Genomic DNA, 27188 nt, shown 5'->3' with positions numbered 1-27188 from the left:
TGGAGCGTTTTCTTGCGGACGGGGAATTTCTTGGAAACTTCTTTCTTCATGTGCAGGCACACGGCACGACGGGTCACGCCGCGGGACTGCACATCTTGGAGCGAGGAGGCTGTCTTGACACGGAGGAGGAGGAGGTGCTTCCTGAGCCGGATGCCTTGGTTCGAGGGCACCATATTGGTGCTAAGGGGGCGGAGGCGCTCTGTGAGCCACATCGCCAGCAGCCGGGAGCGGGCGAGGCAGCGAGAGGGATGGTGCAGGAGAGCCCCCCGCAGCGTTGACGAGCTCGGTGATGCGGTCCAACCAGTCCTCGTAGAGGTTGTCGACCGAGCGGTAGCGTAGGAGCTCGCGTGCCATGAGCAGCGCGGCCTGCGCGTCCGTGGGGGCGCGGCAAGTGTGAGTCGATGAGCCAGCCAGAATCAGCAACAGGGTGGCGGTGCGGCCGTCACAGCACACAGAGGGGTGCAGCGAAGAGGCTTGCTGCTCATTTGCTGCCGGGCCGGTTGCGGAGTTGGCGGCGGGTGACGGAGAACATTGGGGAGGTCCACCGACAAGGGCTGTTTGAGCAACGCAGGTGGCGAGAGCGGCCCGACGCTCAGTGCGGGCCTGGCGAGCGTCAGCCATGAACTTGGTTGAGTGGCGGAGCGTGGATTGACGAAGAGGAAAGTTTAAGCGCACACCTACCTAGCACGCCAAATGTCGGATTTTGGGTTCCGGCAAAACCCTTGAGGTTCGAACACTGGGGTGCACACAAAGATCTCTCCCCCTCTCTAGCTCGCACACTTCGTATGATCTCACGGCCTAGCTCGACGGACCCAAAGAACGTGAGACACAAGATTTATACTGGTTCAGGCCACCGTTGTGGTGTAATACCCTACTCCAGTGTGGTGTCGTGGATTGCCTCTTGGGCTGAGGATGAACAGTTACAAGGGAAGAACAGCCTCTTGAGGAGAGGTGTTCTTGTGCTTGGTGAGCTTGAGTGGTTGGGGATGGTCCCTCTAGATGACACGAGCCTTCCATTGCTATGGTGGTATCTAGTCCTATTTATAGAGGCCCTAGTACTCTTCCCAAATATTGAGCGGGAAGGGATCCCACAATGGCCGAATTCAAAGGGAGACAACTAGTACAAGCTATCTGACAAAAGTAGCCTTCGCCTGCCAAAGGCTCTGGTGGTGACGTCGTCTTGGGCTCCACGGTGACCTCCTTCCTGCTGTCCTGCTGGTCTTGGTCTTGTTGCACCAATATGGAAACCTTTGCCTGATGCCTTGGGACTCCTCGCCTATGCTTGCCCCTTGATGCCCAAAGAGGAAACGATGACACTGCGCGTGCTGGCGCCTGCCTGGCACCTGCCTGGCTCCAGTCGTCATGGCTTGCGTCATACAAACCTCGCGAGGTGTCCCTTCCCTTGATGTCTCCACCCCTCGCGAGCCGGCCTGGTGAGGATGCCCCTGAGGAGGTCTTGCACCGTCCGGCCCGCGAGGCTTGGCCCCTTGTGAGGGTCTTGAATGTTTGCTGGTGAAGATGGGCCGTACAGGGCCACTAGTGGGGCCATGTCGCGGGCCGCAGGCAGGCAATTCTGGGAATCCCCGTTCCCAGAACGCTGACAAATTCCACTAGCATCACATTCAAGCTCAAAAGTCTTACTAAAATCAGGGAGTTGGAGAAAAGGAGCATGTGTCAACTTATCTTTCAATACCGTGAAGGCTTCTTCCTATGCGGTACCCCAAACAAAAGGTATATCCTTCTTTGTAAGCTCATTGGGAGGTGCACCAATGGTGCTGAAATCTCTCACAAAACGCCTATAGAATCCAGCTAGGCCAAGAAAACTCCTCACTTGTGTGACCGTTTTGGGCTGCGGCCAACTCTCAATAGCTTCAATCTTGGCTTTATCAATTCCATTCCCTTGGAGTAACAACATAGCCAAGAAAAGATACTAGGTCGGTGCAGAAGGTGCACTTCCCAAGGTTACCAAACAAACGTGCATCACGTAGAGCAATAAAAACAACATGTAAACGTTCCAAATGTTCCTCCAAATATCTGCTATAAATCAGTATATCATCAAAAAAGACTACCACAAATCGTCCAATGAAAGCACATAAAACTTCGTTCATTAATCTAATGAACGTACTAGGTGTATTAGTTAACCCAAAAGGCATGGCTAACCACTCATATAAACCAAACTTAGTTTTAAATGTTGTTTTCCATCCATCTCCCAATTTCATACGATTTTGATGGTATACACTATGCAAATCAACTTTGGAGAATATTGTAGAGCCACTCAATTCATCAAGACTGTCATCTAGCCTAGGAATAGGATGACGATAATGAATAGTAATAGTATTAATGTCTCTACAATCAACACACATACGTGACGTACAATCCTTTTTGGCACTAGTATAATAGGAACAACACAAGGACTAAGAGATTCGCGTATATAACCTTTGTCGAGCAGCTCCTGTACTTGACGCATAATCTCCTTCATCTCCTCTGGATTGGTACGGTATGGCGCACGGTTAGGCAGCGAAGCACAGGGAATTAAGTCAATCTAATGCTCAATCCCTCGAATAGGTGGTAATACCGGTGGCACGTCTTCTGGAAAGATGTCAGCGAACTCCTGCAAAATGTTAGTGACAACAGGAGGCAAAGAGGATGGTACATCCTCGAAAGAAAATAACGCCTCTTTGCACACAAAAGCATAGCAAACAGATTTGCTGAAATCTAGATCATCAATATCAGATTTGGTGGCAAGTAAACATGCACTTTTCAATTTAATTTCAGAAGCAACACTAGATGGTTTATTATTAGGCTTCATTTGTTGCTCAAATTCTTTCGCCATAATCTGATTTTCACTCTTATGTTTCTCATGTTTTGCTTTATTAGCTCTATTAATATCATCTTTCAAAATAGAACCAGGAGTCATAGGAAGCAAAGTAATATTTTTGTCCTTATGAACAAGAGAATACTAATTGTTTCTACCATGGTGTACATAATTTTTATCAAATTGCCATGGTCTGCCAAGTAATAAGGAACATGCTTGCATAAGTACCACATCACAGTCAACATAATCAACATATGTAGAGATACTAAAATGCACACGAACAATACGTGTTACCTTAACCTTGCCGCTGTTGTTGAATCATTGGATGTGGTCTTGTGGCGAGAGATAGCTTCTCCACCATCTTCATGCTAGCCAAGTTGTTGCAGCTCCCTCCATCTATGATGACGCAAACAGAATGTTCCTTCACAACTCCCTTTGTATGGAACAAATTATGCCTCTGATTTTGCTCGGCTTGAGTAACCTGCACACTCAAAACACATTGAGCAACTAAACATTCATACCTGTCAGCATCTTCAGCGGCCATGTATGGCGTCCCATGATGAATATCATCTCCACCGTGTTGTTCACTTGTAATAAGAGCCAACGTCTCCTCATCATAGTCACTAGCGGACTCATACCCACCATCCTCGGTAACAATCATCACATGCTGAGATGGGCATTGTCTTGCATAATGACCTCCACCCTTGCAAGGACGACAAATAATATCATGCGTTTGCCCTGTTGATGCCATGGATGAAGAAGAGCTCTGTGCAGGCCCAGATGGTGTGTTCTTGGCAGATAGTGGTGGTTGTGCCTGCTTTCTTGTATCATGGTTGGCGGTGGAAGCTGATGGAGGCACCGATGCAGAAGAACGTGTGGAAGTAGAGGATGCATGTGGTGTCCATGATGAAGGTCGACCTGCAGAAAAGTTATTTCGCGCCAATGCTTGTTGATCCTGCACTTCACGTTCAGCTTTGCAAGCAAGATGGAATAAACGAGTGATATTATTATATTCCTTATACTCTAGAATTTCCTGAATCTCTTTATTTAATCCACCCATAAAACGTGCAAGCGTAGCTTCATTATCCTCAACAATACTAGATCTAATCATACCAGTTTGTAATTCCTGATAATATTCTTTTACAAAAAAAATTCCTTGTCTCAAACGCTGCAATTTTTGAAGCAATTCACGTTGATAATATGATGGAACCCACCGAGTATGCATAGCAATTTTCAAACCAGCCCAAGTAGCTGGAATAGGATATAATCTACAATGTTCACACCACCAAACACATGCAAACCTAGTGAAAGCACAAACAGTAGCAGGAACACGTCTCTCCTCGGGATATTGTAAACATGTAAAACGTTGTTCAATTTCTAACTCCCAAGTAAGATATATATCAGGAACATATCTACCCTCAAATGGTGGAATATTCAATTTTAGTTTAGGAAAAAGGTCATGATCTCGTACCTCAGGTGGTGGTGCAGCCCTACTGTTGCGATGATATGCATGAGAACGACCTGGTGGTGGTGGTGCTGGTGGTTGCACATAGTTCTGATTTTGATCAACCTCATCCTCATAATGGTCCTCCACCTCTGCAGTAGCAGCAGGAGCTACAGAAACATCAACAGTGGCACCAGAATTTTGACCAGTCTCATGGGGAACGCGTAGTGCTCGTCCCAATTGATTTGGAAGGTACCATTGTTGGTGTTGTTGTTGTAGAGGTGTGATAGGTGCAACCAGTGGTGGTGGTGGAAGATGCTTGAGCAATTCATTAAACTTGTTATCTGATCGGGGCTACCCCGGCGTAGAGGTCGACCTTTCATGATTGGAGTGGATTCCCTCGAGGAACACGAAGAACACAATGAACGCGGGGAAGAACGGAGAGAAATCGCAAGGGGAAACACTCAAGAACAAGTCCAATCACACATCCACTAGACAAACAAACACGCAAGACCCACAAGGTACATGAACAACAAAAGGAAAGATACAAGGTAAAGTTCGTCTCCAAGAGGAGGTCTTGATGGTATCCTAGACGGATCTTCCCATGAGGGGTCTTGGCGATAATATCCCGCGGGATCTTCTCACATGGAGGCCTTGAACTCCATGGGAGTGATGGTCTCTCTCTCTCTCTCAAGAGTAGAGGTAAGTAGGAGCAAAGCTCACATACAAATGAGCTATCACTTTGCTAACCCTAGAAAGGAGGTGGAGGTGGTCTATTTATAGTCTTAGCCACGAAGGGGTAAGTGGGAGAGGGGTACAAGGCCGAAGGCCTGTGGTTGTGCACATGCAGGTACCAGACGACCGGTGGGGGGCGGACGTCTAGTGGCTCAGGATGGTTCGGACGTCCGACGCGCACTGGACGTCTGTTGATTCTTCTCGGGTGTAGTGGCACCGGTCGGCTGTTCGGCGCCAATCGTCCGGGCGCCGGGACTTGTCGGACGTCCGGTATTGATCGGACGTTCAGCCGCTGTAGCACTCGTCGCCTAGAGTTCTTATGGCCGTGTGGGCTGCGTCAGGTACCGGATGTCCGGTGGCATCCGACATCTGGTGGCTGTAGCTTGTAGCAGCTCCGCTTCTTCTGTCTTCTCTTCCATTCTTACCTCGCGGATGGTGTAGGTGTTCTTTGGCGCTTGCACTCCTCCTCGTCATCCATGAGGTTCCGGTAATACCTATGCATGCACACGAGAGGAATGTCAAGTAGTATACCATCCTAGAAGGGGTCAAGTGAGCACGTGTAAAGGAGATGATTCACCTTTGTGTATGTGAAGTAGATGTCGCACGTGTCACTCGCCGAACGGACTCTTGACATGGTGATGTCCATAGGATGCTCCACATCATTATCGAGCTTTGTTTCGAATGTCTTCTCCATGCCATATATATTCTCCATGGCCTCTTCAAATCTGTTTAGCACATCTTGCACTTGTCCACTCATAATTTGCTGAAACTTATAATGAAGCTCCTTGTTTGTCAAGTTCTCCCAGTCAATCTTATCGGCTTGTGATCCTGCCATGGATAGCAGCAATAGAAACACACAAGAATATGATCCTACAGACTACTAACCAGTGGCAGTCACAAATCCGTCAAGCAAATCTCAAATTCTTACCAGTTTTTACCCAACAGCAGATGGTGATCGTCAACCGTTGTAGTCAAAACTCTCAAAGCTTGGATAGAGCGATTACCAGGGAGAGTCAAACGCACGATGTAGATGTATGTGGAGCTGGGAAGGCTTATAATATGGTAGCAAAATGGGTCAGCAATATCCAATTCAGAGATGCAAAGTTAATAAAGCTCAACGACGGTACTGTGCTGGTCCTAGGCTAGACCGTGCTAGAGACGCGAGCCTAGAACACTAACAAAATCACAGTGCTGCACGTAAACAAGGGACGAGCACACTCTGAATTTTTTTTTCTTTTTTTCACTTTTTAGCACTCTTTTTTCCTCTCTTTTTTTGCTTTGCAACAAAATTATTTCGAAAAAGTCTACAAATAGTCTAAAAACTGCCTAGCCAGAATTTTCCAGACATAGTTTTTTTAAACTGGAACTATTTTTCTACTGCAGGTAACATGAAAGTTCGAGATTCCTTGTTTGTCATGACTCAGAGTATGGCGTAATCTAGAAATCAAAAACAAAGCAACAAATACTGGACTCGGACTAGGGCTGGTGGCAGAGAGGAATCTGGTGGAAACTCGGACTGGTGGCGGATATATGTAGGGCGGTGGAACATGGACTGGTGGCGAATCTGTGATGGAGGTGGACTCGGATTATCATGATGGCGATGGATTTGTGGTATATGGAAGCGGTGATGACAATGGTGATATATGGCAGCGGTGATGACGATGGTGGTATATGGTAGCGGTGATGACGATGGTGGTATATGGCAGCGGTGATGATGATGGTGGTATATGGTAGCGGTGATGATGATGGTGGTATATGGAAGCAGTGATGATGATAATGTGGCGACAACATGAGAACTTGTGAACAGAACTCGAAACTCTAAAGGACTAGACACTAAGACCAGCAACTAGACACGACGATGCAACCGCAAATTCAACAATGCGAAACCCTAAAAAGATTATGCAAAGTCTCAGATTGGTTCGGATATGATGAACTAACCCAAAATTTTTTGGCATTTTCGAGGACTGTACGTATGAAGAATATACTCGATTTAAACTACGAAAAACAATAAATCTTACCGAGCAACTTAGAAATCTGATACCACTTGATAGAGGCGAGGGTGTCCCGATGTTTCGATGAGATAGCTATCATTTTCTGTGGGAGTCGACTTTGATGATCCGACTACGAACGTGCGAAGACGTCGCGCCTTAGCAATCTCTAAACCAACTTCCGAGGGTTATTGACCACGTCGGAGAACGATCAACCTGACCACGAGGGTCAATTTCCTAAGAGCAAAACGAAGAACAAGCAAGAAACTAAGGTTGCAATCTGGATATTGCGAATATAAGATGAAAGCTTTATTGATGAAGGTGGGGTTCTGTGACGTCTTTGTCTGGTCATTAAACACAAACGAAGTACGCGAAGTTGCAGCTATGGCGAACTTTTAATCTAAACAAAACCCAAAGTCTAAACGATGCCCTAAGGGCTGTATATATGGAGGAGAGAGGGGGGAATTTCGTGGCCCTTGGAGGAGGTGTCCGAAACCAACCCTAACTATTGTTTCCCCACATACACGGACTCTAAAAATAGCCTACAATAAAGTATTTCGAAATTACATGGGCCTGGCCCAAAAATAAGGTGACGCAGCACATAGAATAGCCTATGGATAAAATTTATGAAGTGGCATCTTGTATATTTCGTCCAAGGCTTCATGCACTCATTATGGTGGCTTCAAAGTCCTGGAATCATCACTTGTAACTCCGTTCTTGTTCCCCTCGCGCATGCCATCATCTCCATGCTTGAACTTGCTCCAAGGTTCATCTTTCTTGTCCAAGCTAGGCCCTTCAATTGTAAGCAAAAGAAATGTATCCAATTTAGGCAGCATCATATTCTCATGAACATTAGAATTGTTACCAAGAAACGAAAGTACCTGGTAATTTAATTGGCGTGCGCGAGCTCTAGTAATTGGTCTAGCATATATATCAGCAGGGGCTGTGGGTTCATGTCCTCATAATTACTTGTTTTGGAGTTCTTATTCTTCGTCGATCTTGGGATAGGTTCCTGGTCGGCAGCCTGGGCTAGCAGGGTGGATGTCGTTTGAGTTTCTGTTTGTGTTTCATCCGTAGTCGGAAGTTGTTCTCATGTATGATGTTCGATGTATTCATGTGGCATTTGTATGCCTTTCGTAGGTATCCCCAACTATTATGTAATGGCATGATGTAATGATGTCCACCTTGCAAAAGCGTTTCAATATGCGGCTCTATCCTTCGTTGGACCTTCGAGTTCCTCTCGGATAGGATCGCATATTGGGTAAGACATAACCCAAGCAAGAGGGAGGAGGAGGTCTATTTATAGTCTTAATGGACGAAGGGGTAGATGGGCTTCGGCCCAACACGCAGTCGGCACACAGGCGTCGGACATCCGATGGTCATCGGTCGTCCAAAGGCTCGCGGGTGATCGGACATCCAGCCAGGGTCGATCATTTGATGTTTTGGCTTTGTTGGGGCTTGGTCGGTCGTCCGATCGGGGTCGGACGTCCGGTGCGTCGGTCATCCGGAGGGCTCCATTCTTCCAGTGTTTTGGCTCGGACCCGTAGGTGTCGGGTTTTCGGAGGGCGTCGGTCATCCGGTGGCTGTAGGGCGTCGGTCGTCCGGTAGCTGTCGGTTTTTCGGGCGCTGTAGTCTTCGCTGGGAGGAACTTGGTCGGCTGGCTGATGCTCTAGGCATTGGTCTTCCAACAAGCTTCGGTCGTCCGATGGCTGGAGGTTTCCTGGCAGCTCTTCTTCTTGTACCTTGTACTTCGTGTCCTTGCCGTCTTGTCCGTTGGGTGCAACTACTCCATGGCCCTCCTCCAAGTACCTAATCACGCATAGGGTTTCCACTTGAGGTAGTAGCCATGTCTCACATGTAGCAAGTGGTAGTTCGGAGAGGAGCGAGTTCACCTTATCTTCGATAGCCTTTGCTTGGGCTCTTGTCATTGGTCCAAGTGGAGTTGTGGGAGACGTAGGTAGGTCCATGGGGATGACCTTGGGATGCTCTTCATCATCTCCCCCCTTGGGAAAGATCCGACTATCAGTGTCATAACCGACAGATCTCGGGTAGGGGTTCCCGAACTGTGCGTCTAAGATTGATGGTAACAGGAGACAGGGGACACGAAGTTTTAACCAGGTTCGGGTCCTCTTGATGGAGGTAATACCCTACGTCCTGCTTGATTGATAGTAAAGTGTATGGGGGTTACAAGAGTTGATCTACCACGAGATCGTATTGGCTAAAACCCTAGAAGTCTAGCCTGTATGAGTATGATTGCCTCTATGGACTAAACCCTCTGGTTTATATAGACACCGGATGGGGCTAGGGTTGTACAAAGTTGGTTACAGAGAAATGATTCTTCATATCTGAATGCCAGGCTTGCCATCCACGCCAAGGAGAGTCCTATCCGGACACGGGAGAGAGTCTTCTGTCTTGTATCTTCACAGCCCATCAGTCCGCCCATGTCACATAGACCGGACACCCGAGGGCCCCTTAATCCAGGACTCCCTCAGTAGCCCCTGAAATAGGCCTCAATAACGAGGTGTCCGGCGCGCAGATTGTCTTTGGTATTGCAAGGCAGGTTCCTCCTCTGAATACTCCAAAATAGCTCTCGAACAGAGAATGTGTCTGGCTCTGTAAAACAAACACCACATATATCCGTAGAGAGTATAATATTTTATGAGTCTGATCCACTGACAACTTTTGTAGCATCACATCATGTCATAGCTCGGTCATTATTTTGAATAGTTTTTTAGCCTCCCGCTCCATGTTTCAAGATGCGGTTTTATTGGCATGTCTTTGTCGAAGCAAAGATCGTGTCCCCTTATTGTGGGATTCTCATCAATACGGGCGTGGGTAACCCAACCACGCCGCCTGCACGACCCTTGGGGAATAGGCGAGTTTTTAGGCGAGTGGGGAGGCGCTTGATATTCACTGCCTTTATAAAGGGATAAGGATTCACTTCTTTCACCCACGCGTTATTCCTCTCTGCCCATCCATTCTCGAGCTCCAGTGCCCAAGCTTCCATCCTATCCGCCTCCAAGAAGCACTCCAGCAATGTCCGGATCTGGAGCGCAAGGCAAGTGGATGGTTTCCTCCGTCAAGGAGAAGGACATCACGAGGCTCCAAGAGGCCTGGTACCTAGCCAAGGAAATCGCCCACCGGCTTCCGGCCAAGGGACAGATCGTCCCCACCCAGAGCCCCATGAGAGGGTCGTGTTCATCCCCCACTTCGTCCACGGGTTGGGATTTCCTCTCCACCCATTCGTCTGCGGGCTCATGTTCTACTCCGGGCTGGATTTCCACGATCTGGCTCCCAACTCCTTCCTCAATATCTTGGCATTTATTGTCGTGTATCCCACCCACTCCGGACTGTGGTTGAAGTCCTTCCTCTGTATCCCACCCACTCCGGACTGTGGTTGAAGATCTTCAACATGAAGCCGAAGGTGGTGGATGGCCAACATGCAGAGTGCAGAGGCGCCATGGTGAGCAAGCTGCCCAACGTCACATGACCCAAAGGTACCTCATGGAGACCATCAAAGGGTGGCAACAACAATGGTTCTAAGTCATAGAGCGTAATGACGCCACCTGGGCCGCAGCTCCTGAATTCCAGTCCGGCGCCCTGATGCGGCTCACCTCCTAGCTGGAGAAGGGCCTGGACTGGTCTGCGTCAGATGAGCTGACATCACTTCAGACGTGCATCAAGAGCATGGTGGACAAGAACGTCAAGCTTGTCAACATGAACTAGGTGATGCTCGCTCGCTTGATCCTGCCGTGCCAAAGCCGGACTTGCCACTTGTGGGAGTTCAATCCGGCCAAGCATCAGACCTTGCAACAGTTCTTCGGCACTACAGACGAAGACATCTGGAAGGTGCTCTTCAAGGCCAACGAGATGTGGCCGGCGACGACCGAGGACCGCGAGCATGACCTGGCCCATCCCGCTAGTGCGGTAAATTTTCCGTATTTCAAGTTGTACCCTTTACTTGCATACTCAAGGAAGATGTCTAACCTTCCCTATTTGTTTTTTCGGGGCTGGACAAAGAAGGCGGAGCGGATTCAATGTCCAGCTCCGCTACTCAAAGAACCAGTTATCCCGAGTCTGACGAAGATGCTGGTTCCGGCGCCCTATCAAGCACCAAAGAAGAAGGCCAAGAAGAAGGCCAAGAAGAAGGCCAAGGGGACCAAGGGTGGTCTCCGCCATAAGGACTCTTTGGACGTAACGTCCGAAGACACTGACACCCACTCCCCTCCCGCCACCGGCGATGAGGAAGAGGAGGAAAGCAATTCTCCCTGAGGGGGAAGGAAGAAAAGGGTGGCCTCCACGCATCTGGAGGCAGAGGCGTCCAAGAAGGAGAAGGTCTCCACCACGGACAACCCTGCGTGGGACATCGACAACAGCTCCGAGTGGCGCCCCAGTGATAATCCCCTGGCCGAATCATAAGTACTCAAAGACGCACACAAATATCCAGCTTCTTTACTTCATAGTTTCAACATGTTGAATCATACACATGCAGTCTGGCTCGTTCCGACCTCGAGCGATCCTCATCTTCGGGAAACTCGCTGGATCTGAAGGTGATGGACAGCGGGCCCCTTCCAGCGGCCTCCTCTCCCAAGACTGTGGACGACGCTGAAGTGTTGTCCCGAAGGACACTCCCGGCTTAGGGGGAGGCACAAGAGGCTGTTACGGTGGCGCCAGAGGATAATACCTCGGTCGCCGAACACATGAGGGACCAGATCCCCATGGAGACCGGCGATTGGGGCCATCTCCAATTCGGCCCCCAGCCGTATATGATCCCGGAGACCTATACGGCTCTGGAATCCGGCAGGCAGCCTCCTTCAAAGGAAGGAGGTGCACCAATTCGCATTGAATCGAGCAAACGCAGTTCGTCCGAGCAGTGCGTGATAGCCGCTGGGGAAGGGGACGATATCGAAGATTAACTCTTCACTTCGGAAGTTATCCGGAGATCCGAAGACGACCTCCAATGTGATTGAGCCCGACCAACGGGCCTCTACACCTGGTATAACTCCTTTAAAGGTAGTTTTGGTGGGCTTGATCCTTGATGGATTGATGCCCATTTTGTGCATTGTATCCTGATAGAGCAGGTTGAGGCTGCTGCCACCATCCTTGAGGAGTCATGTGAGGTGGAATCCATCAATTATCGGCTCGAGAACCAATGCGGCTAAACCGCCATGACGGATACTTGTCGGATGGTCCCTGCGATCGAAGGTGATCGGGCAGGACGACCATGGGTTGAATTTTTGGGCGACTGGCTCTATTGCATAGACGTCGCTGAGCGCGTGCTTGCGCTCCCTCTTGGGGATATGGGTAGCGTATATCATGTTCACCATTTTGAACTGAGGGGGAAACTTCTTCTGCCCCTCTATGTTCCATGGACGGGGCTCCTCGTCGTCATTCTCGCTTTGCGACGCCTTCTCCTTATCTTCGGCATTTAACTTGCCGGTCTGTTTGAAGAGCCAACAACTCCAGTGGGTATGATTGGCTGGTTTATCAGGGGTGCCATGGATCTGACATGGACGATCAAGTATGCGGTCCAGGCTGGAAGGGCCCTGATTATTTCTTTTATATGGCTTCTTCCGCTGACCGGACTTGGACCCACTGAATCCGGCGTTGACCGTCGTGTCATCAGTATTGTCACCATTGTTTCGATGCTCGTGCCTGTTGTGTCGGGGCTTGCCGTTGCTATTTTTGGCTTCCGAGGTGCCAGGTCCGCTTGCATTGTTATTGCTGCTGGCTAGCCAGCTATCTTCGCCCGTGCAAAAGCGGGTCATGAGTGCCGTGAGGGCCGCCATGGACTTCGGCTTTTCTTGGCCGAGGTGTCGGGCGAGCCATTTGTCACGGATGCTGTGTTTGAAGGCCGCTAGGGCTTCGGCATCCGGACTGTTGATGATTTGGTTCTTTTAATTAAGAACCTACTCCAGAATTTCCTTGCTGACTCTCCAGGCTGTTTGACTATGTGACTTAAGTCATCAGCATCTGCAGGTCTGACGTATGTGCCTTCGATGTTGTCGCGGAAGGCATCTTCCAGGTCTTCCCAGCTGCCAATAGAGTTTCCCGACAGGCTGTTCAGCCAGTGTCGGGCTGGTCCCTTGAGTTTTAGGGGGTGGTATTTGATGGCATGAAGATCATCACCGCGAGGCATGTGAATATGGAGAATAAAGTCTACAATCCATACTGCAGTATCTGTGGTTCCATCATATGATTCGATATTCACAGGTTTGAACCCTTCTGGGAATTCATGTTCCATTACTTCATCAGTGAAGCAGAGGGGGTGTGCGGCGCCTCTATTTCGGGCCAGATCCTGACGTAGTTCGGATGGAGTCCGTCTACGGTTTTCTGCCCAGACGTGATTGTGCTTGACGTGTTCAGCATGATAGCTTTTGTTGCACGTCGGGGCACGCCCCCGCGATCCGTAGATCGATCTGGCCGGAACTGCTTTATTCTTTAGGTCCTGCCATAGGCCATATGTGTATCCATGAGCTGTTTTATCTCTGCCTTTTATGGCAAAGTAGGACGGGCTGGTGTTCGGCCTGAGTTGCCGTTTTGTCGCGGCCGCGTGGTGGTCGATCAGCCGCATTACGCGCTGATGGTAAGGGCTCAAGTGCCTTGTCATCGAATTGAGGTAGCACTTTACGCTTCGGGTAACTTTTGGTTGGGCGCTCGAGGCCGTATTCCTCTACTACTAGGACATTAGTGCATCTATCATTGAGCAGATCTTGGTCAGCTTGAAGCTGCTGCTACTTCTTTTTTAGGCTCCTTGCTGTGGCTATTAGTCGTTGCTTAAAGCTCTCCTGCCCGAGAGGTTCCTCAGGCATGATAAAGTCTTCGTCGCCGAGGCTCACCTCATCCTCGGAGGGTGGAAGGTAATTACTGTCCTCCGAGTCTTCGTTTGGAGCCTATTCATTAGGGCTAACTTGCCCATCCTCCTGATCGTATTGTTCAGAGTTTTGCTCAACGAGGTTTTCTTGGTCTTCGGCATCATCCGGATTGTTGTTGTCTCTCGTGCCGGTATTTCTGCCTTTGCTGTGGCATGATTTAGAGCGGTGCCGTCGGTGCTTTTGTTGTATCTCGGGAGGTTTATCCCTACTGGGTTTTTCTCATTATCGCTGTCACCATCCTTGGGTGTATCCACCATGTACACATCATACGAAGAGGTGGCCCTCCAGCGTCCGGTAAACGGTGGGTTTTCGGCTTGCTCCTCTCCGGCATCGTCGTCCATACCGTCGATGTATTTGGAGCAGTAATCGAGCATGTTGGTTAAGTCCTCTACTCTGGCGATGAAGTGGGTGGTGGACCCTAGTCCGGGTTGGGCGTACTGTGGACGTTGCTCCTCCGTAATCACGAGGGATCACATCAAGTCCAGAGCCTCGCTTAAGACTCCGAGAGTTTGGAGCCAGTGTCCGGGGAAGAGTCCGGCTTGGTGATGGTTGCCGGCGACACGGCTTCGTCCGACTCTCCCGTACTGGGCCTGGTGGCATAGATAGTCCGGTGGGTTTAGAAATCCCATCTTCGGTCTTGGTGAGGCGCTTCGGCTCTAAGGCCAGAGCGGAAGTTGGGGTCGTGAATCCTTGGAAGATCAAGTCTCCTCGGACATCAGTGACATAATCCAGATTTCCAAAACTAATCTAGTGTCCTAGGCGTAGCTATCGATCTGCTCTAGATGGCCAAGCGATTTGACCCGCAGTGCGAAGCCGCCGAATACAAAAATCTGGCCGGGGAGAAAAACCTCCCCTAGGGCAGTATCATTGTAGATGATGGATGGAGCCATGGAACCTTGTAATGGCGACACAGTGGAACTCTCAAAGAAAGCACCAATGTCGGTGTCAAAACTGATGTATCTCGGGTAGGGGGTCTCGAACTATGCGTCTAAGGTTGATGGTAACAGGAGACAGCAGACACGAAGTTTTACCTAGGTTCGGGCCATCTTGATGGAGGTAATACCCTACGTCCTGCTTGATTGATATTAATGAGTATGGGGGTTACAAGAGTTGATCTACCACAAGATTTTAATGGCTAAAACCCTAGAACTCTAGCATGTATGATTATGATTGCCTCTACAGACTAAACCCTTCTGTTTATATAGACAGCGGAGGGGGCTAGGGTTGTACAAAGTTAGTTACAGAGAAAGGAATCTTCATATCGGAATGCCAGGCTTGCATCCACACCAAGGAGAGTCCGATTTGGACACATGAGAGAGTCTTCTATCTTGTATCTTCACAGCCCATCAGTACAGCCCATGTCACATAGACCGGATGCCCGAGGGCCCCTTAATCTAGGACTCCCTCACCGACCTCGAATCGAAATCTTCATCACCAGGGTAGGGAGCTAGATCTTTGATGTTGAAGATGTCACTCACGTTGTACTTGTCGTGTGGGAGGTCGATCTTGTAAGCGTTGTTGTTGTAGCTGCTAGCACCTTGAAGGGTCCACCATCTCGTGTTAGAAGTTTGGACTTGCGTTCGTTGGGGAATCGATCGTTGCAAAGTTGTCACCACACGAGATCTCCAATGTTGAACATCATGGGTTGCTTGTTGAAGTTGATCTTGGTCACGAGTCATTGTACTTGGTGCTCGATGGTGTGCCTTGTATCTTCATGCATCTTCTTGAGAGAGTTCGCTCATGCACTCGCGTCCATGTTGATGCGCTCTTAAAGTGGTAGAGGAAGAATTTCCAATGGGAACAATGGGTTGAAACCATAGACGACCTCGAAAGGGGACTTGCTGGTAGTCGAATGTCTTGCGCGGTTGTAGGCGTACTCGGCGATGGGTAGGCACTCTTCCCACTCCTTGATGTTCCTCTTGATCAATAAGCATAGTAGAGCGGAGAGCGTTCGGTTCATCACCTCGGTTTGGCTGTTAGTTTGGGTATGGTATGCCGAAGAGAACAAGAGCTTGATTCTGAGCTTGGCGCATAAGTTCTTCCAAAAGTAACTCAAGAACTTGACGTCGCGGTCCTAGACAATCGTCTTTGGCACTCCATGTAGATGCAAGATTTCCCTACAAAAGAGATTTGCAACATGTGAAGCATCATCTATCTTGTTGCAAGGAATGAAATGAGCCATTTTAGAGAATCGGTCCACAACAACAAACACGGAATCCTTTCCATTTCTAGTCCTAGGCAAACCAAGCACAAAATCCATGCTAATATCTTCCCATGGGTGATATGGAATTGGAAGGGGTGTGTAAAGACCTTGAGATTGCGCTTTAGACTTAGCTTTGCGACATGTATAACATCGGTTGGTGAAGCGTGAGACGTCGCGGAACATCTTGGGCCAAAAATAGTTCTTTGAGAGCGTAGGAAATGTCTTGTCGCGTCCAAAGTGTCCCATCAGTCCTCCTCCATGAGATTCTTGCAAAAGTAACAAACGAAGAGAAGACTCAGGAATGCAAAGTTTGTTAGCTCTCATAAGGTAATCATCTTTGATTTAATAGCGTTCCCAAGATGTATGCGTTAAACACTTGGCATAAGGAATTGCAAAAGTAGGATCATGCGCATACAAGTCTTTTATGTGCTTAAAGCCTATGTCATCAAATTCAAGTTGGGTAACTAGCAAGCATCTACGGGAAAGTGCATCTGCCACACCATTTTCCTTACCTTTAATATACTTGATGACATAAGGAAATGACTCAATGAATTCACTCCATTTAGCATGATGCTTGTTCAACTTAGTTTGATCCTTAAGATACTTAAATGTTTCATGATCGGTGTGAAGAATGAACTCATGAGGACATAGATAATGTTCCCAAACATGCAAGACTCTCAATAAAGCATATAGCTCTTTGTAATAGATGCGATAATTGAGTTGCGCTCCGAAAAGTTTTTCACTAAAGAAAGCTATAGGGCACTTCTATTGCATTAACACACCTCCTATGCCCTAACCGCTAGCATCGCAATGAATCTCAAATGGTTTATCAAAGTTGGTTAAAGCAAGCAAAGGAGCATGTGTAAGAAAATTCTTAAGCTCATTGAATGCGATATCTTGGGATGGTCCCCAAACAAAAGGCACATTTTTCTTACTCAAAGCATGTAAAGGGGAAGCAATGGGGCTAAAATCCTTCACAAATCTACGATATAAACCGGCTAAACCAAGAAAACCACGCACTTGTTGCAAGTTGGTTGGTTGGGGCCAAGTTTTAATAGCATTGATCTTAGATTCATCTACATGAACACCCTTAGAAGACACAACGAAACCCAATAAAACAAGCTTATCAACACCAAAAAGGCATTGGTCCATATTAGCATAAAGGCGCTCTTTTCTAAGAGTTTGCAACACGGTTCTAAGATGGGTGACATGATCTTTAAGAGATTTTCTAAAAACAAGAATATCATCAAAGTAGACCACAACAAATACACCAATATAGGGTCGAAGAACAAAATGCATGACTCGCATGAATGTACCGGGTGCTTCAGATAAACCCATTGGCATAACAAACCATTCATATAAGCCAAATTTGGTCTTAAATGTGGGTTTCCATTCATCACCTTCTTGGATGCGTATTTGATAGTAGCCACTCTTAAGATCAATCTTAGAGAAAATGGTGGCTCCGCTAAGCTCATCTAGCATATTATCTAGGCATGGAATGGGGTAGAGATAACACATGGCAATAGCATTGATAGGATGAAAATCCGAACACATGTGAAATGTACCATATTTCTTGGGAACAAGGTTTAGCAGGATGGCACAAGGGCTCAAACTTTCACGAACATGGTTGTTGTCGATGAGTTGTTGTACTTGCCGTTGGATCACCTTGGTTTCCTCGGAGTTGACGCAGTAGGGAGCCTTGTTAGGAAGGGGTGCTCAGGGGATGAGGTTGATTTGGTACTCGATGCCTCATAGTGGAGGTAGACTCGGAGGTAGCTCATCGGGGAAAACATCTTGGAAATCCTGCAATAGAGAATATAACACTAAAGGTAGATTGTGAAAGGTGTTAGCTTTTGGTGCCTCGTCCTTGCACAAAAGGACATAGTGCATGACACTTGATGGGTTCTCACACACTTCTCTCATCTCACTTTTGGTGGAAAATAGAACTAAGTTCTTCTTATCGCTCATCATGGAGGCACTCAATTTGGGCTTGTGGTGCTCACTCTCTATTTGGTGGTTCGCCCTCTCACTATTTTCTCCATGATAGGTGGCTTTCTTGTAGGCAATCACTTGGCTTGGAGACATTAGGATGTAGCACATACTCCTTTCCTTTCATTTTGAAGCTATACTGATTCGTACGCCCGTTGTGGATGACGCCTCGGTCAAATTGCCATGGCCGTCCAAGAAGGGGGTGGCAAAGGACATAGGAACGACATCACACTCCAAAGTGTCTTTGTAAGATCCGATCTTGAAGGAAACTTGTACCATATGCTCGACTTGGATAGTGATGGAGTCGCTTAGCCATTGAGCTTTGTAGGGATGTGGGTGCTTCATCTTGACCAATTGGAGTTGGGAGCAAAGTTCTTCACATGCCAAGTTATGACAACTCCCTCCATAGATGATGACCTTTATGGACCTTCCATTGATGCCGGCCTTGGTATGGAAGATATGGCATCTTTGGTATTCTTCTTGTTGATGTTGAAGAGTCAAGACCTTGGATACAATGAGAGTGGGGCTCGGATCTTCATCACAAAAGACTTGATCATCTTCATCCTCATTCACTTGCCGGTGCATGGCCAGTTGCCCAAGGGCTTCCATTTCTCCTTCACTCATGGAGTCTTATGTACCATCTTCATTGAAGATCATGGTGCGTTTGTTGGTACACTCGAAGGACTTTTGGCCTCGGCCGCCACATGTAAAGCATTTGAAGGAACTTGTCTTGATGGTATCATCGGTTGGGGTAGAGGATATTGAAGCTCTTGGCTTGATGTTGCTTGTTGTAGGAGGACGACTTGAGGTTGTCAAAGTTTTCTTGTAATTTTACTTATCATCGTTGCTTTTATATGGCTTGGTTGAGGTAGAAGATGTTGGAGTTGTTGAAGCTTGGGTGTTGGAGTAACCATAGGACTTGGATGAGAACTTGGCATACTTGAAGTCATCTTGCACTTGACGTTCCGCCTTGGTAGCTTGATGCACTAGCTCGATGAGGTTCGAGTATGGTTGGAAGTAGGCATTCTTCTTGATAGGATGATTGAGTCCATTCAAGAAATTTGCCATATTTTGCTCATCATCTTCTGTTACATTGGCTCGTATCATGGCAATCTCCATTTCCTTGTAGTACTCTTCAATGCCCTTGGCTTGTTTGAGAAGTTGGGGTTTCTTGAAGAGATTGTAGTTGTCGTAGGTTGGCACGAAACATGCTCTCATGACATCCTTCATTTGTGCCCAAGTTGTGATGGGTGGTTCTCCTCTTGCCTCTCGGCACTCAATGACTTGTTCCCAACAAATGAGGACGTAGTCTTGGAACTCAAGTGATGCCATTGTGATCTTCTCCTCTTCCTCATAGTTGTGTAAGTGGAAGATTTTGCCAACCTTCAATGCCCATGAAAGGTACTCTTCGGGATCATTGCTTCCGATGAACTTTGGCATGGTGAAATTTAGCTTGCCATAGCTTTGATCTTCATTGTGTTGTGGTCGAGGGTGATGACATCCTTGATGGGGAGGATTGTCTCCCTCAACTTGCTCTTGTCTTGGAGGATTTCCATTGTCTTCTTGCTCTAGGTGAACTTGAGGTTCTTGTCGAGCTTGTGGAGGAGTTTGAGCAACTTGACGATGCACACGTGATTGATAAATCCTCTCTTGATCTTCATCGCGAAGTGCTTCTTCCTGTTCACTCCTATGGTGGTTGCGTTCGGAAACGGCGCAACTCGTGTTGTGGAGTGCACGTTCCACCTCAAGTGCTTGAGATTCTCGCTGTTGTTGTTCTTGACGTTGTGCTTCGGCATCTTGGGCATATTAGTGTTGTCGCGCTCGCTCTCCCTCTTCTTTTTGGCGTTGCCATTGCCATACTTTTTCTTGCGCAAAAGTAGCTTGGTTTTGACGATGTCGATGCACTTCTGCTCTAAGTTGTTCTTGATATGGGATTGGGTAAATCTCTATCATATGTATTTGTTCCGGCTTATCCTGCAAGCCAAATCCTTGTTTTGTTTTTGTTGTGGTATTCGAGTTGCTTCAATGTCAAGTGTTGATTCCATACCCTTCCTAAGCGGTGTTCTCATATTTTGATGTGAATGCAAATCCTTTCGATCATCAAGTTTGCCATATCAATTTCTTATCAACCGGCATGCTCCTCTTCAAGTGGATCCAATCATTTTCAACATCCGCAAGATCAACTCTATGATGTAGGGTGGAACCCTAGTCAGCCGATCTTTCACGAAAGGAGCGGATCCCACGATGAACACGAAGAACACAAGGGGGGAAACAATGGGAAACGCAAGAGGAAACACGAGAAAATCACTAAACCAACACGAAATAGTCACACATGTGCTAGATCCTCGGGTATATAAGAGATCACACGATCCACGGTCAACTAGGGACGATACAAAGGTAGCCAGTCTTCTCCATGAGGAGGTCTTGATGTTCTTCTCCGCGAGGAGGTCTTGAATCCAGATGGATCTTCTCCGTAGAGGCCTCCCTCTCGTGGAGTAGATCCGATGTGGATGAGCAATGCCCTATCTCTAAAATGAGCTAAACCAATGCTAACCCTAACTAGGATGAATAGGAGGTCTATTTATAGTCTTAGTGCAAACGGGGGCGAAGTGGGGGGGGGGTACATGGGCTGTGGCCCAACACATGGCAGCGCACAGGCGCCGGTCGTCTGACACGTACCGGACGTCCGGTGGCTCGCAAGGGTCCAGTCGTCCGGTACTTGTCGGACGTCCGGCATTTTGGCTCGATTGAAGTGGCGCCGGATTTCCGAGGACGGTCGGACGTCCGGACGTTGGAGTGTGTCGGACGTCCGGGACTTGTCAGACGGCCGCTCATTTTGGCTCGGGTGCGGGATCGACGGTCGTCCGGTGGCTGTAGCTTCTTCTCTTGGTCCTTGTACTTGGTGTCCTCGCTAGCTCGTCCGTTGGATGTGTTGGCTCCGTGGCTTTCCTCTAAGTACCTGATCATGCATAGCACACATGTTGGAGGTAGTAGCCATGTCTCACATGTAGAAAGTGAAAGTTCGGAGAGGAGCGAGTTCACCTTGTGTCCAATGGTGTATAGTCGAGGTCTCATCTTATGTATCCTTGGGGCTTGGAGAGTAGTCGGAGTGTACATGGGGATGAACGTGGGATGCTCCGCATCATCTCCCCCCTTGGGAAAGATCCGACCTCGGATCGTGATCCTCATCACCATGGAAACAGTTGTTGTGGACGAACTTGTAGTTGGACGGAGTTAAAATCATGGCACAATCCAAGTACTCCAAGGTGTCGCCGGAGTGGTATACATGCAAAAAGAGCAAACACAAATGACACTCGGAAATACAATGCATATTTGAGGATGGCTCAAAGGGAAGGGGTTCAACTTTAGGAGATTCTCGCAAATGTTGGTTTTGCACATCGTGTATTCCTTTGCGTGACCAAGTTGTCGCATAATGGCACCGCCTTGTGAATATTCCAAAATGAAAGAACATGACGAACACTCGGAAAAACAAATGAGGTTAGCGGAGATGCAAAACCTATCATTCGTGTGGTAAAATACCCAACAAGTGGATGCATCATGCTCATCATAAGAAAGGACAAGGGAGCATTTCATAGTATGGAGGCATATGATGCGAGAACAACCAAATACAATAGGCTCAATCAAACAAGCATGCATCACAAGTAAAGTTTCCAAGTCTCCACAATCAATAAGCATAGATGCAACAATTGGAGGCAAGCGACAATGAACAAAATATATCATGTGAGAGGCATGAACATATACGTCATCAACCCAAGAAATCAAGTAATAATGGAACATGGGTAATGCGACAAAGCAAGCAATCATATGAATAAAGGCAAGGAAACTAGTAGTGCGAAGAAGCAATGTGCTAGAAGGGATCATGTCAAGTATGTCATGTGTGCAAATGGTAGTCATGAATAATGCCCAAGACATATCACAAGCATGAAGGCAAGATATGAGCAAAATATTATCAACGTATTGGCGAGAGGACATATGTAAGTAGCAATGGGACATCATGACTCTCCCAACACAACAAGCATCAAAAGCATGAGGCACATGATAAACATGGCAATAGCAACAAGGATTCCACCAAGCATACAAATACACATAGGAGTAGCATAATGGTGAATCATGGGTAGATGCAAGCAAGGGTCACAATTGCATGGCAAAGTCATAGAAGCAAGCATAGCATGCAAAGTGAACACGGTAAAATGAGCATGAAGCGACAAGCGGTATATAGCCCATAGCCATGTGAGAACCAAGTGAGAGAGATGCGCGTAGTCGTTGCACGGAAGGAACAGTGGTAAGGATAGTCTACGGGATCCCAAATCGTCGTTGTTCTCAAGAGATTGTTTCGTCATCTCTTGGGATTGAGAGGTTGACGAGTATACGTGAGTACCTACACAAAACAAAGACAAAGGGAAAATTGTGTTTGCGTGGTAGATGTACACATCATCCATCATGATGCGCATGTGCTTGTGTTGGTTAGCACAAAATATCCAATGCTCAAATAAATGAGATGTGTGATATAAAAACATGTCATCCATCATGATAGGTTTGTTGTTATGTATAGCATAATGGAGACTCAAAGTGTGTAATGCATCACAAGAAATATGTAGAGCATTGTTATTCATGGAATGCATACGGTGCAAACAATTATGACAACATCCAAAACAAAGCATATTTGGTACAATGTGATCATGGCATGGCATAGTAGATTAATTGCGCAAATCATGTAAAGGAAGCATGACAATATGATCACATGAAAAACAAAAGCCAATGACCATCATCTCGTCATCTATGCCATAAGTGCAAATGGGATTTATAGTAATGGGGCATGCATATCTACTATGTTGAGATTGAAATGATGCAATATGGGATATCTCACTCATAGCATATGACAAGGTTAATGGATTGTCAAACATGATGTGACCAAAAGAATTTTCACATGATATCCTATGTAGCATAGCATCACAACTAGGCAAATCAACATACCCATCATCATATTCATCATAAATTGGTAAGTCATGACATGAAGAATTCGCACTAGCATGAAGCATGGGAATAGGTGGATCGACATCATGCAAACAATCATTCGTAAAATAGTCCACTAGTGGGACAAGAGAAGCACCATCACCTATGTTACCTTTGGAGCATCGCTCATGTGTTGTAGGTGAGGTGTCGAAGACCAAGTCGTGGTCATCTTCATCTTGATGGAACCATGTGGGGGGTGCATCTTCTTCCACCATGGCCATCGTTGTCGCCATTGGAGATATGGACTCGTCGAGGATAGGCATGTCGTCATGTAGGAGACCTGGCACCAAAGAAGAAAACACACTCGGAGTAGAGGTTAAGTTGTTAGAAATCATAATGGCCTCATGTGCCGTGTCAACTGCCTCACTCACTAAGTGTGGTGGCTCACTCACTCCCTCTTGGATGCTCTCAAGTGTGGGGCTAGTGGTGGTCACACTCATCCTCTCATAGGAAATGCACTCAATGTCACAAATGGTGGAGTCACTCATATCACTCATGGTGGGGTGGCTCTCCTCACATGGGAATTGGGGCATCTCTTTATATGTGGGTGTCGGAGAGATGTTGGTGCAAATGTCTCCATGCTCAATCATGTCGTAGTTGTAGCCGTGGATGAAGGCCGAAGATGGCACATCATCACTCTCCTCTAAGACCAAAGATAAGGTCTCATGTGCGGTCTCGTAGCTTGACTCGGAGTATGAGTCCAATATGGGCGCCGTCATCATGTTGTTGAAGAGGTTCGTGCTCGTCGCCATGGTCGAAGAGGATGGCCCTTGCTCGACCATCTTGTTGCTGTCTTGTTGTTCGAGGCCCATATGATGTGGCACCTCGTAGCTCGTCTCCATGACCGAAGGGAATTCCCATGCTCGGCCATCTTCCTTGAGAGGCTTCCGAAGATGGAAGTGTCGCCCTCGCTCGTAGGCGGTCGCCTTGTAATTGATGGTGCCGATGTAGGCGAACTCATGGGAAGTAGGCAAAGATGCCGTACGTCCAAAGGCGAAGATGCCTTGAGAACACTTGGCGAAGATGCCAAAGTGGTTGGTGCAGCCGTAGCTCTGTCGTGGTGGTGCTTGTCTCGCGGTCTACTCTTGTGCTCATGAAGTTTGGACTTGGCGTGAAGTGGGGCTTGTTGGGACTTGTAGGTAGGCGCTTGGTGAGCATCCTCATGATGATATTGGCGTTGTCGCAGTTGAGCTCGTTGTAGATGTCGTTCGTTGTCGTCGTGCACATGTTGCTTGGAGGTGACTTGCCCTTCATGACGAGGTGGATCACGAACGTGATGGTGGTCGCCATTTAGATGTGGACGTGGACGACTTGCGCTTGCATCATTTTTGCTCTCCGAAGACTTGTGACTTGAGCGTCGCCGCCTTGAGGATGATGAAGGGGAAGAACGGTTGATCAACAAGGTCCGAATCTCCTCCATCCTTGCATCTTGCTCCTCCTTTTTTGCAGAAAGCTTGTTGTTGATGTAGTCCCTTTTCCTGGTTTCGGAGTGACGAATGTCTATGGAGAGGTTCTCGATGCGCTCTTGCAATCTTGATTGTGCGCCTTGCATTTGTCATTGTAGATCGAAGATTGATGCTTTGTTAATGTAGTTGTGCACGCCGTCATTGTTATGGAAGACCGGAGATGAAATGCCTTGCCTATCCATCACTCCAAGAGAAAAATGTGAGTGGTAGAAAGAGAAGAACGAATACCAAATGTACCTTGACCGAAGTTGAAAGTGGATCAATGATCACTCCATGTGGACAAGGAAATAGCACAATTGGTACCAATTCTTGCCAGTTTCTCACACCTACACAAATAAGGCTTATGGTGGAGCTTGGTGAGGATAGTGGCACAAAAATGTGATGCAAAATGTTAGCAAAAATCAATAATGTTGAAAGAGATTCACAAATTCGCAAGTGAAACAAGTAGACCAATAGCAATATGTGGCACACAGAAACACACACACGGATAGATAAATGGGGTCGTGCAACCAAGGATGAGCACAAAATGTGGAATCCACGGAAAACGCTCGTGTTGCACAACTCAAGAGAGACGCTAGCACGATTGCTCAATAGGCGGATATGACACTTGTGCACAACCTATGATATGCAAAATGTATCAACTTCTATCCCAAGTATGCTATATATATGATGTTCCGGTGGTATGATCCAAAATGATCGGATATGACAATATTATGCAATGTGGTAAGACGCTGTGGCACTTTCTTACAAGCTATTTATTCACTCTTTTTCTTTGCTTAAAAGCTTATTTTTTTTGTATGGCCACTTTGCGAAATGCACAAACCAAGATAGTAATTGTGTATATGCAGGAACAAACTTGAGGCACAAGAGATGATATGATGATACCAATATGATATGGTATGTATGCAATGTATGGTGTAGATCACTAATGTGCACAAGTAACATTGCCGGCAATACTCAAATGGCTAGTCTCGATAGGCATGTAACGCAAAATGGGCGAGGGGTTTTCAATGCAATGGCAAGGCAATATACAATGGAGGGATACCATGATACCAAGATGATATGGAGGTTATCGTCCTTGTCGTTGATGAGTGGAGGTGATCTTTATGGAGATACCAAGATGATGGAGACTCGTCCCTAAGTAGCCGAAACACCTTAGGAAACGGAAAAACCGCGAACTCAAAATCTCAAATGTCAAATGGTTGTAGCGGAAGCTTAATGGGATTGCGGAAATGGCAATGATGGGTTGCAGAATATGCAATGCAGAAATGGAGGGCAAGGTTGTGGACTATACATGGTGTCGGAGTTGGAAGCACGGTCCCTAAGTAACCGAAATACCTTAGGAGACACAACTCACAACACAAACAAAATTGGGTTAAGTTGGGGTGGCGGGAGTGTGAGGTGGGCAAAATGATGCGGAAGTTATGGTGGTGGTGGTGGTTGATGAAGAAGCAACCGTCCCTAAGTAGCCTAGACACCTTAGGAGACTCAAATCACTCCTCAAGCAACCACTAATGCAATGGGGAACAAAATTGGTTAAGTTACGGAAGTCGGTGGTGGAGTAGCGGAGGATGTGGTGGAAGCCCTAGGCAAAGATGCCAAAATTCACAAACTTTGATGGAGTCAAAAGATGTTGGTGGTATTATTGTGGGCAGGGGATGTCAAGAGGTTTCCAACGAGCTAAAGAACGCGAAAATCGGACTCCAGATGAATTAGTTATGGCCGAAACAAAAATTAGTTGAAATCTAATACTACAGGTTACGGACGTCCGGACAAGGTCGGATGTCCGGGGGCCGGACATCCGGGCGGGCTTGGAAATCCGTAAATTCGGCTCGGGTTAGGGGTTCCGGTCATCCGGAAAAGGTCAGACGTCTGGTCGTTCCAGGGGCTCCGGACGTCCGTGAAAGGTCGGTCGTCCGGTGGGTCGGGGTCAACGCGAGATGCAAGATCTGGGGCGCGATTTTGGGCGGAATTTGTGGATTTTGGGGTCAAAATTGATGATATTTCATGGGTGAAAGATGGGGAAACTTGGGGAGATGCTAGATCCACTTCAAACCAAGCAAATCCATGGATCAAAAGCAACAAAACTTCCTCAAACCAACAAATCACAAAAAAATTGGGCCTATTTTTCGTGGGGATTTTCAAAATTGGGGAAGAACAAAACAAAATTAGGCTAGAAAACAAAGAGGGGAGGCTCCGAAATCGTGATCAACGTGGCTCATGATACCAAGATGATGTAGGGTAGGAACCCTATGGGCCGATCTTTCATGAAAGGAGGGGATCCCCCGATGAACACGAAGAACACGAGGAGGGAAACGAGGGAAAAAAACACGGGGGAAACACAAGAGAGACACTCAAACCAACAAGAATGATCACACAAGTGCTAGATCCATGAACAAAAAGGGAGATACAAGATCCAAAGTCAACAACGGACGATACACGGTAACTGGTCTTCTCCGTGAGGAGGTCCTGATGGTCTTCTCCGCAAGGAGGTCTTGAATCCAAAGGGATCTTCTCCGTAGAGGCCGCGGTCTCTCTCGTGGAGTAGATCTGATATGGATGAGCAATGCTCTATCTCTAAAATGAGCTAAACCAATGCTAACCCTAGCTAAGATGAATAGGAGGTCTATTTATAGTCT

The sequence above is a fragment of the Triticum dicoccoides genome, chromosome 4A (assembly GCF_002162155.2).
Source record: "Triticum dicoccoides isolate Atlit2015 ecotype Zavitan chromosome 4A, WEW_v2.0, whole genome shotgun sequence".
NCBI lineage: Eukaryota > Viridiplantae > Streptophyta > Magnoliopsida > Poales > Poaceae > Triticum > Triticum dicoccoides.
This window is presented reverse-complemented; position numbering follows the sequence as displayed.